Here is an 11,452-nt window from a genome sequence, read left to right as displayed (position 1 = left end):
GCATCTCAAGCAGGATTGCCTTCAGGCATCTAAGCCACCCACAGCTCCCTGTCTGGTCTGCAAAGGACCATACTGGAGAAGAGACTGGCCTCTGAGGTGTAGGCCCCAGGGGTTGGACTCTCAAGACAATCTGGACTGAAGGTGCCTGGGGGTCCCCACACAAGCTCTCATCCTAAATACACCTGAGGAAACCAGGGTATTAGTAACTGTGGGGGCCAATCAGTCAATTTTCCTTTGGACACTGGGGCAACTTTCTCTGTGCTCACTGGTCTGCTTTCCTCCAGATCCACTACCCTAATGGGACTGTCTGGACAAGCCAGATGCTGTTATTTCAGTCTTTCTTCAAGCTGAAACTGGGACTCTATGCTATTTTCTCAAGTTTCTAATTGTGCCAGAGTCTCCCTCACCCCTTCTGGGGAGAGGTATACTGAACAAGGTCCAAGCCTCTGTTTTCATAAATATGAAGACTGCTCTTTCTCTCCCATTAATTGAACAAAATATAAATCCTAAAGTGTGGGCTGATGGAAAAACTGTGAGTAGAGCACAAAATGCTGTTCCTGTCTTTATTGAACTCAAAGACCCTCACCTATTTTCACATCAAAAGCAGTATCCATTAAAGCCTGAGGTGTTAAGGAAAGGTTAAAACCTATCATTGAAAATTTAAAGGAACAGGGGCTACTAATTCCCTGTAACAGTCCATATAACACTCCTATTTTGGATGTAAAAAAGTCAAATGATAAGTGGAGACTAATTCAAGATATACAAATAAAAAGTGCCTAATCCTTATAACTTGTTGTCTGAAATTCCTGAACGAGCCAAATATTTTTCAGTCACTTATCTGAAGGTTGCTTTCTGGAATTAAACCTATATTAAATCACCTTCTACCTATGACTTTAAGACAACTGAAAGGATTCTTGAGCATTGCAGGCTATTGCTGCATTTGGATTCCAGGTTATAGGGAACTTGCCTGGCCTTTATATAAATTTATAACTGAAACTCAGCAGGCCCAAACCAACAAACTGGTTTGGTCCCCAGAGACTCAAAAGGCTTTTAAGTCTCCTCAAACTGCTCTCTTGCAGGTTCCCACTTTGAGTTTGCCCACAGGATCAGAGTTTACTTTGTTTGTTACTGAGAAAAGGCTATGGCACATTGCTTAAGGGTAATTGCTACTATTGTTTTGCTAATGCCCAAAGCTCATAAGTTTACCAGAGGACAAAATCTTACTGCATTGACTTCTCATGATGTAAGTGGGATCTTAAACTCTAAAGTTCAGAGCAACAATGGCTCCATCTTTAAAGCTGCTGTAACTCAAGGGGATCAAAAGCTCTAGGAATAGAATATCACTTACATTGTTCCTGGGGACCCCAATCTTCAGACAAAGTTAAAAGGTACATTATTAAGAGGTATCTGCATAAGATAACTCAGGAAACACAAGACTGTCGGTTTAAAGTTCTACCCATAGCTTTAATGTGGGCTTGAACTGCCCCTAAAAGGGAATGTCTCTATGACAGACTGTGCACACAGATATTGTCATAGATATTAAAGCCTTAGAACTAACTATTTGACTCAGCTTTCAGCTTTTCAACCTCCTCATCAATTGAAGGCTTCCCACGGTGGGTTTCTCCACTTCAAAAAAAGGATTCTCTTCAACTCTTAGAATACCATCACCAACAACAATCATATGTGATGCCTCTTCTTGATATGATGACATCTAGCAATCCTAAGGTGGACTGATAAAACTATGGACATAATGTAACTTTTAATTTTGATTATGTTTTTACTTGGTTTAATGACGGTTTTGCCTTACATTTGCAACTGTATAATGGGGTTTGTTCCTAACCATCTAAAATCTTTTAGGCTACAAATGGTTGTCCAGGCTCCTATGAGTGCCACAGCCTCTTCCAACTATTACTTGGGGCCCCTGGATCAGAGACCCTCAATATGAGGGTTAGGAGAATATGTTGTCTCAACAATTTAGGAACAGCCCCCTATCAAAGGAGAAGCAGCTATGGAATGAAAATGATGCCCCCTTCCCTTGGCAACATAATTCTCCTAAAAGAAAAGGGGGGAATGAGAGAGTCAATCCTAGGCAGGTTGATAAGGAGCCTGAGATTCCCAACAAAGAGAGAGGGATCTGGAATGCTCAAGGAGAAAGAAAGGACAAACTTTTTTTCATTCTCTACATAAAACATTATTTTCTTTAAGCCCAGAACTGATGATTACACAACAAACAACTCAGTTTAAATGCTATACTAAGAATTATATAGCAGCAATTTTTCCTGCTTGAGAACAGCTTCTCCTTCTTGAAAATCTCCTGACTAATCTTGTTATCTTAAAATGTAAATTGTGGGATTAGGTCTAGTAAGATCTTTACAACCTTGAAACATTCTTTTGATTTATTGTAATAACCAGTTTAAAAAGTATATAACTCCCTTTTCTAAGACTAGTGAAAGGGCACTTTCCATCCCCCTTCTGATGTCTACGTCAGAAGCTTTCTCTCTCCCTTTTCATAATTTAATAAAGCTCTGCTACACAAAAGCTCTTGAGTGATCAAGCCTAGTCCCTGGTCCCGAAGCTAAATCATCTTCTTCGGAGATCATGAATCTGACATCATTCACCTTAAGCTATCAGTAACCTCTTAAACACTTTGTTGTTGCTCAGTCGCTGAACAACATATTGTGTGAAGTGCATCTAAGTATCAATGGAAACTTTGAGCAATTAAAACATCAAAGAAGCTTTAATGATTTTATAAGTAGTAATTCAATCTCAATTCAAGAAAGTAATATTCTAGCACAAATCAAACCAGGATACTCAAACCATCAGCAAATAGATAATTTCTCAAGAGAATGCTAGACTCATCTTCCATAATCATCTCAGTTACATCTAGATAGATACCTAGTCAGAGCAAACTCTCTCTAGACTGTTTTTTGTTACATTCTTGATTTCAGTTTAAACATTAGGCAAACAAGGTAAACAACCTCACAAAAGGCAGTTAACTGCAAGGAGGGGTGAAGACACCCACCTGTATATGCAAAATGACCTATTGGGGTAACAGAAAAAAAAAAATTAAAATCTCTACTTACACTTTAAAAGAATGACAAAAAAAATATTTATTGGTATTTAGCTATTAACATAATTTCATAGCGATGTCATCACTGTCTATCCAGATTCATATTTAGATAAATTCATGTTATATGGTATTGCTACACCAAAGAAACAGAAGTTCCACAATGGAAAGTTTGATATAGTGGTCCCAATCATATCTTTTTACTTTGCTGGAAAAGATTGAGGGCAGGAGGAGAAGAGGATGACAGAGGATGACATGGTTGGATGGCATCACTGACTCAATGGGCATGAGTTTGGGTAAACTCTGGGAATTGGTGATGGACAGAGAGGCCTGGCGTGCTGCGATTCATGGGGTTGCAAAGAGTCGGACATGACTGAGTGACTGAACTGACTGTGTATGGTAAAAACATTTGAATTCTATTCTCTCAGTGACTTTCATGCATATAATATAGTATTATTAACTAGTTACCATGCTGTAGTTTAGATTCTCAGAACTTACTCATTTTATAAGTGGAAGTTCATATGCTATTTCTTCCATCTAAATGTCTTACTTCTATGATAGTTATCAAAACCAACAATCCAAATAACCTGAATTCAAAACCTGACTCTTACATCACTCTAAATAATATTTAAATCAAGATTTTCAAAAATAATAAAGCATATTAAAATATAACGCATTCATTCTCTACAATATTAATAATAATGTTGGGTAAAAATAGAAAAGGATGCTTATATTAATAACAGTTAAATTATTTGAAAATATTATTACTCTACATTATTCTTTTCAATTTCTATTATGAAAATATATATACAGTACTTTAGTAAGTAATTTAAAAAAAATAATTTTAGATATTTTAAGAGTATCCTCAAAATTTTTCACTAGAGTGTATTATTGAAAAAGTTTGGAAATCACCTCCACAGAAAATGTTGCACAAATAGGTTTATCACTCTCTGAATGTGCCTAATGGTACACAATCATCTAATAAAATGGAAATAGCCCAGTATTGAGTGACCTAGATTCTAATCCCTTAAAAAGTTGTAAAACTCCAGGCAAGTCAACTTCCCTCTCGGGGACATTTTTGCCCATCTGTAAAATAAAATGGTAGGACTGGCTAATCTCTAATGACCCATTTAGCCCTGAAATTCTGCTTTCAATATGTTCTTCCTATGAGACTATGAATTTTCGGCTATGTATTATTCAATCATAATTACATGATAATTTATCATAGACTTTAATGATGACAAAGGACAAACAAAAAAGCAATGACTAATTTTGAGAAAATGAATAAAAATTCATATTAAATACTAGCTCTCAAGAGTATAATCACTCTGGTCATTTTTCAAGCACTGTTAGACATAGTGTTTTGCTTTTGGAGCAACACAAAGATAATATTATCCTTCTCAATTACATTCTACATAATACTTTATAAATAATAGCAGCACTGATAGAAAGCTCACATCTTTGGTTAATTCTCATTTTACAATGGAAATTATACCTTTTTTTAAAAGTAGAGTTACAACATAATATTTAAAAGTAAGAAAATAAAACAACCTATGTAGATGATCCCAAATGCATCAGAGGGAGTTCTGGTTTCTGGGTAAAACCTAAAAGAAATTTCATATATTATTGATCTAGGCTTTGTTCCAAAATTTTCTATAACATATATATGTATATCACTTCTCAAATCATACTTTTAGTTAGAAAGAATTGGTTTTTTTTTTGGGGGGGGGAGGCTCTTTAATGTTTGTAGTCTTTAATGTATACAGATGGAAAGAAGTGTCATTCAATCAAAAGATAATGTGCCTAATTTACTATAGTTTACGTATTATACTATAGTTAATTTACCGTACTATAATTTACTATATTTGTAAACTTGCTCTAAAATAAACATTAACCCCAAAATGCACATGCTTCTGACGTAGTTTTAGGGAAATAATCTTATCAGTTCAGTCGCTCAGTCGTGTCCGACTCTCTGCGACCCCATGAACCGCAGCACGCCAGGCCTCCCTGTCCATCACCAACTCCCGGAGTTCACTCAGACTCACCTCCATCGAGTCAGTGATGCCATCCAGCCGTCTCATCCTCAGTCGTCCCCTTCTCCTCCTGCCCCCAATCCCTCCCAGCATCAGAGTCTTTTCCAATGAGTCAGCTCTTCGCATGAGGTGGCCAAAGTACTGGAGCTTCAGCTTTAGCATCATTCCTTCCAAAGAAATCCCAGGGCTGATTTCCTTCAGAATGGACTGGTTGGATCTCCTTGCAGTCCAAGGGACTCTGAAGAGTCTTCTCCAACACCACAGTTCAAAAGCATCAATTCTTCAGCACTCAGCCGTCTTCACAGTCCAACTCTTATAGACATGATTGAAAAAGTCAGCTTAATATACAATAATGTTTTTTTAAAAAAATACCTGATTCACTGGAATTACCTTATTCGTTCAACAATTCAACAGATATTATCTAATGCCAACTCTGCATTGTGCATTATTGTAAATTTTGGCCATGTATTATGAACAAAACTCCTATTCGCTAGGAGTTTTCATTCTTGAGAGAGAAATAAAGTTATATGGCATTTTTGAGAAAGAAGTATTTATTTAATAAAAAAACAACTCTTAATAGTGATGAACAGGCTAAGGAAAAATATAGCTAGTTTCTAAAACTTATAGTGGCTGTAATGCTAATGAGAGAGAGAGGATTCTGATGAGGTGTTGGAAAGATTTTGTTATGGAAAAGACTGGAGAAGTTTGAAATTTCAGATGATATGAAAATCTATGGTCTGTCAATGTAATGAGTAGAAGAATATAGTTCACATGGTCTGGAATGGAACTGCAAACTCTGAAGGCATCACATGGGTCTGGAATATTGAAATGAACCATGGGAAGGGATGAAAAGAAACATTTAAAGTTGCCTGAATTCTTGGTATATATGAGAGAATAACTGAAGTTAGAATAGAGTCTTGTTGAAAGTAGGGTTTCCAGGTGGTGCAGTGATAGGGAATCCGCCTGCCAATGCAGGGGACGCAAGAGACATGGGTTCAATCCCAGGTCAGAAGATTCTCCTGGAGTAGGAAATGGCAACCCACTCCAGTATTCCTACCTGGGAAACTCCATGGACAAAGGAGTCTGGTGGGCTATAGTCTAGGGGGTCACAAAAGAGTCAGACACAACTTAGAGACTAAACAACAATAACTGAAGTTAGAAAGCTTTCATATTTAAAAGTAGGAGAGATAACTGGACTTCACTAGCCTGGAATAATGAAAGAGTTTCACAGAGAGATGAAATATGGTAATCTCTATAATTACTCAGAAAAAATTTAAAGAATGCTTAATTGATCTAAAAACCATAGTAAATCTAAAAAAAAAAAACAAAAAAACAAAAAAAAACAAACCATGGGCATGTAGTAGAATGAGCATCATTTAGTTTAAATGACTATACAGACCAAGTGTCTTCAACAGACAAAGGAAATTACATCAAGAAGAAGAAAGGACATCAGAAGCATTCTGTGAGGAGGTAAGACAAGTATGAGAGCAATAGAAAGAGCTGAGAAGTCAGCAATGGAAGAATGAACCTTGGCTAGAGGAAAGCACAGACAGAATAAGAACTTAGCTACTAAAGAGGATAAGTAATGAGAGGGATTTATACTTTTACGTCCTACTTTTATGGCACACATTAATGACAGAAATGTAAATAAGTAAAGAAATGCAAAAATATAAAGTCAATTCAAATTACTAGACACGGGACTTCTCTGGTGGTCTAGTGGCTAAGACTCTGTGCTCCCAAGGCAGGGTTCCTGTGTCTGATCCCTGGTCAGGGAACTATATTCCACATGCTACAACTAAAGACTTCTCACATTGCAACTAAAGATCCTGTGTGCTGCAACTAAGACCAAGTACAATCAAGTTAAAAAAAAAAAAAACACTACTAGACACTAGTAAACACATACATATAATATATAATGTAATGTATGTACTATAAAATGCAATACATGTCAGACCTATAGTAATACATACACATTTTTTCTTCATAAGATGTTTAAGAAGGCTTCACTCATTCATTGTTTTAATAACTATTTTCTGAGCATCTACATACTATTCAAAGGCATAGTCAGGAAAGGTCTGTTAAACATGAACACATAGAAACATTTGATAACCGCAGTTTTCAAGACAATTGTGCTGAAAAAATGAAGTTAGCATACATGTTAAAAACAGTAAAATGATTTGAGTTAATTCTCTAATCTGGCTCCCTTTACCACTACCTGATTCACGGAAATCTAACTATACAATTTTTCAAAGTCCTTAAGTTTAGAATCTTGGGCTTCCCAGGTGGTAGGTACAGTGGTAAAGAATCTGCCTACAATGCAGGAGAAATTGGGAAATGCAGGTTTGATCCTTGGGTTAGGAAGATCCCCTGCAGGAGGAAATGGCAACCCACTCCAATATGCTTGTCTGCACAATCCCATAGACAGAGGAGCCTGGTGGGCTAAAGTCCATGGGATCACAAAGATTTGGACATGACTTGCACTCGTGCAAGTTTAGAATTTTATACTCATGGTAACACAAGCAGGATGGCATGTGAACTTATGTTGCAGCCAGTTCATTAACTTTACAATGATTTTCCGCCTTTTTCCATCATCTTTTTTGAGATCACAAGAATTCTTTCTGAGTGTCTGAATGGTATACAAATATAAATGATTATCCCATAGCCCAGATTAGTCACCGTGTGGCTAAAGTCTTTTTAACATGGTATCTTCTATTCCCTGAGATATTCATTATTTAGCAAAATAATCTATTATTCAAAAAATTCTACGAAAGTATTTATAGCTAACGTATCTTAGTAGAGGCGAAAATCAATTTGGAGCACTGGCTTCCCTGGTGGCTCAGAGGTTAAAGCGTCTGCCTGCAATGTGGGAGACCTGGGTTCAATCCCTGGGTTGGAAAGTTCCCCTGGAGAAGGAAATGGCAACCTACTCCAGTATTCTTGCCTGGAGAATCCCAAGGACAGAGGAGCCTGGTGGGCTTTAGTTCACGGGGTCCCAAAGAGTTGGACACAACTGAGCGACTATTCTTTCTTTCTTTCTTTAGAGGAGTAGACAGATTCTTATCACCAGTCCACCTAAAAATGCTTTCAAAATGATCAGGATAAAATCTGATCTATACGGAGTAAGAAAAGGCAGCAAAGAAATGCAGAAAACCAATCAGCAACAACAAAAAAAGAAAACTAGTCATTTGGTCATTTCAGCAAACAACCCATAGTGTCAGTAAAAGCATCTGAAAAGTGAAAGTCGCTCAGTCGTGTCCAACCCTTTGTGACCCCATGTACTGTAGTCCACCAGGCTCCTCTGTTCATGAAATTCTCTATACTGGAGTGGATAAACATACCCCTTTTCCATGGGATCTTCCCAACCCAGCCACCAAACCCAGGTCTCCTACATTGCAGGCAGATTCTTTACTGTATGAGATACAAGGGAAGCCCCCAAACTGTCTAACTGAGTCCATTTTTTTAGAGAGAATTCGTTTCTTTTCAGCCACTGTGACCAGAGTATCATTAACACTTTAAACCTGTGTCTATGCTAAAATTGTCTATACAATATTAGTGATAGATACTATAATGACTCCAAAAGGAAATTTCTAGATATTTAATATTTTTTTATGGGGGGAGAGAGAGAGAGAAGCAGATTATTTACCACAACAAGTATTTGCCTTGTACATACTCCAGGTAAGCAGCTTAAAACTAGTTTAGTACAACAAAAGAAAAAAAGTTTTCATTCTCCTTTTTATCACTCAGTTTTCAATGAAAAATTTCCTAAGACATTCTTCAGTAAATATCTGAGTAAAATATGAACTCTTCAAGTCAACAGCATTATGCAGGCTATATAGGTTTTTGGGGTCATAAAGGAAATTTCACATCTTAAAATAATTCACTGGTAATTAAATCAATGTTTAGGCTATTACTCAGGAACAAAGACAGCAAAATGGCAGAAAGACATTTCCTGACATCACTCTCTCTTCTGCAAGCAGTTTCCACCACTGTTAGCAGACATATCATTCTTTTGTTAACTGCAGATAAATTCTTGGTCTTCCTCCTTGCCTGTTTTTCACCCTTTAATTCTATCTGGAGGGCTGGGTTTGTTTTTCCTGACAGTATTTGAGATTTCTAAGCTCCCATAACGGTGCCAGCCCATACTGTGCACAGTAAGTGAAGAAGAAACAATCTGGCTGTTGCTTTAACACTTTGCAAATAGAAACTCATTTCTTCTGCTTGATTTTTGCCCCTGGATATCCCTGGATATCCGACAGAGCAATCATCAATCCACCGACTAAAAGGCAGGTTTCCCTTTCATCTTCCCCACATGTAAATTTGGCAATTTCAGATGGATATTTGCAATTCAAAGAAAAGTGTTGTTTTTTAATCAGGCATTGGCATTCTTTTATACAGTAAGAAAATCTGTTACCTTCCTCAATTTTTTTAAAACTAAATTCGAATAAATAACTCTTTAGAATTTATGCCAACTACACTACAATACCAAAGAACAAGACTGTTTTTTTTTTCTTTACATGGGTCCAAATGACAAGATTTTTCTTTAAATTAACTATGTTGCTAAACAATATAGCAAACCATCAAAGGATAAGAAAACTATTCTCACAGTTTGGGTGCGACAAAAGTACTTTGGGTGAGAAAGAGTACTTACTAAGTTTGTATATGAGAGCATAATTTACCAACAAAAAAATGTGTCTCTGTGGCATGATTAATTTAGGCTGATTATTTTTAAACAGAAAATTCAGAAACATTTCTTATTACTTCCTTCTTAACTGCCTAAAATAATTTAGATAAAAGGCCTGTTCCCAGAATAAAGCTATGACCAGAAATATCTGCGAAGAACATGGGCCAGACGTGGTGAGGGGCACTGGAGATCAGGGCACTCTCTGTCCCACTGTCTCTGCATGGCCCATCATACATTTGCTTACCAAACATTTGCTTTTTTACTTCCATGTGAATTTTCTTCCTCCCTTTTGAGTTCCCAATCCACGACCCACTCTCCTTTGCCCCTAGCTGAAGTTGGTAACTAAGGTGAGGGTTTCAGCCATTTTGACAAATTACTCAGTCTTCCTGGTCTCTCCCATGTAATTTTAAACTTTAAAGTTTTTTCTCCTGCTCATCTGTCTCGTGTCAATTTAATTCTTAAATCAGCCAGAAAGAGTTAAAAAAGCAGAGGAAAATTTCTGCCTTGCAAACAGTTGGTGTAGTTGGCAGGACTCAACTTCATAGGTTGGACACTTCCATAAGGCTGCTGCAGCAAAGTGGAGATCCCGAGACAAGTGAAGAAGCCCAATGGAAGGTAAGAATTCTTGCCATGTCAGTCTCTCTGATCTCCACCTTCAGGTTCTATTGGAAAGGAGGGTGGTAAGAATTTTTCCTGCTAAAATTAAGATTAGCAGGAGAAAATATGTATGGAAGTAATTCCTTGGACTTAACTGCAGTAAGTTTAACAGAATAACTCATGGCTTTATTGATCATTACTCTCCAAGAGATGGTAACTTTCCCTTTGTCTCTGTTGCATCTTTTGTCTTGTTCTATATCCTGAGAGTTTGACTTTATGACCAGTGAGGATATGCTTTCTGATCTCTGCCATCTGGAAGGTGTACATACTGGTGTGTATCTGGTGGTGAGTTGAATAGACTCTCTGTGACCCCATGACCCCATGGACAGAGCCTGCCAGGCCCCTCTGTCCATGAAATTCTCCAGGCAAGAATATTGAATTGAGTTGCCATTCCCTTCTCCAAGAGATCTTCCCAACCCAGGGATTGAACCCAGGTATCCTGCCTTGCAGAGAGATTCTTTACCATCTGAGCCACCAGGGAAGCCCTGAGTAGACTGGGATCAAAGAAGCTGTAGCCAGGTGATCAGAAGCAGGTAACACAGCAACTGGCGTCTATTCGTCCAGCCATGCTAGCTTCCCGGGGAGTTTGTCATAAGCGGTCCTTGTCCATAAGGGATATTTTTCATCTCAACTTTTATTGTTTTGTGACTAAACTTGTGCAACAAAGGCCTTTACTTTCTTAGAATATTCTTGGGAGGGGACTCTCTAGACCATCTGAGGACTTCATCTTTTTGTACTCTCCTCTGGGAATGCTTCTTGCAACCACGATTAAGCCATAAAAGAACTTATCATTTGAGTCACTATTATGATTCTACTTACCAATGACCAGACAGTGAGTCCTTTAAATTGGAAAAACTTCTAAATTGGTAAATCTTTAGTGCACTTTCACAGCAAACAGTTACTTTCTTGGTACCCAGGAAGGATCAAATTAAAAGGTGGATAAACAGGAGCCTGGTAGGCTATAGTCTGTGAGATTGCGAAGCGTTGGACACGACTGAGCGAATTTATTTTCAT

The sequence above is a fragment of the Ovis aries genome, chromosome 3 (assembly GCF_016772045.2).
Source record: "Ovis aries strain OAR_USU_Benz2616 breed Rambouillet chromosome 3, ARS-UI_Ramb_v3.0, whole genome shotgun sequence".
In the NCBI taxonomy this organism is placed as follows: domain Eukaryota; kingdom Metazoa; phylum Chordata; class Mammalia; order Artiodactyla; family Bovidae; genus Ovis; species Ovis aries.
This window is presented reverse-complemented; position numbering follows the sequence as displayed.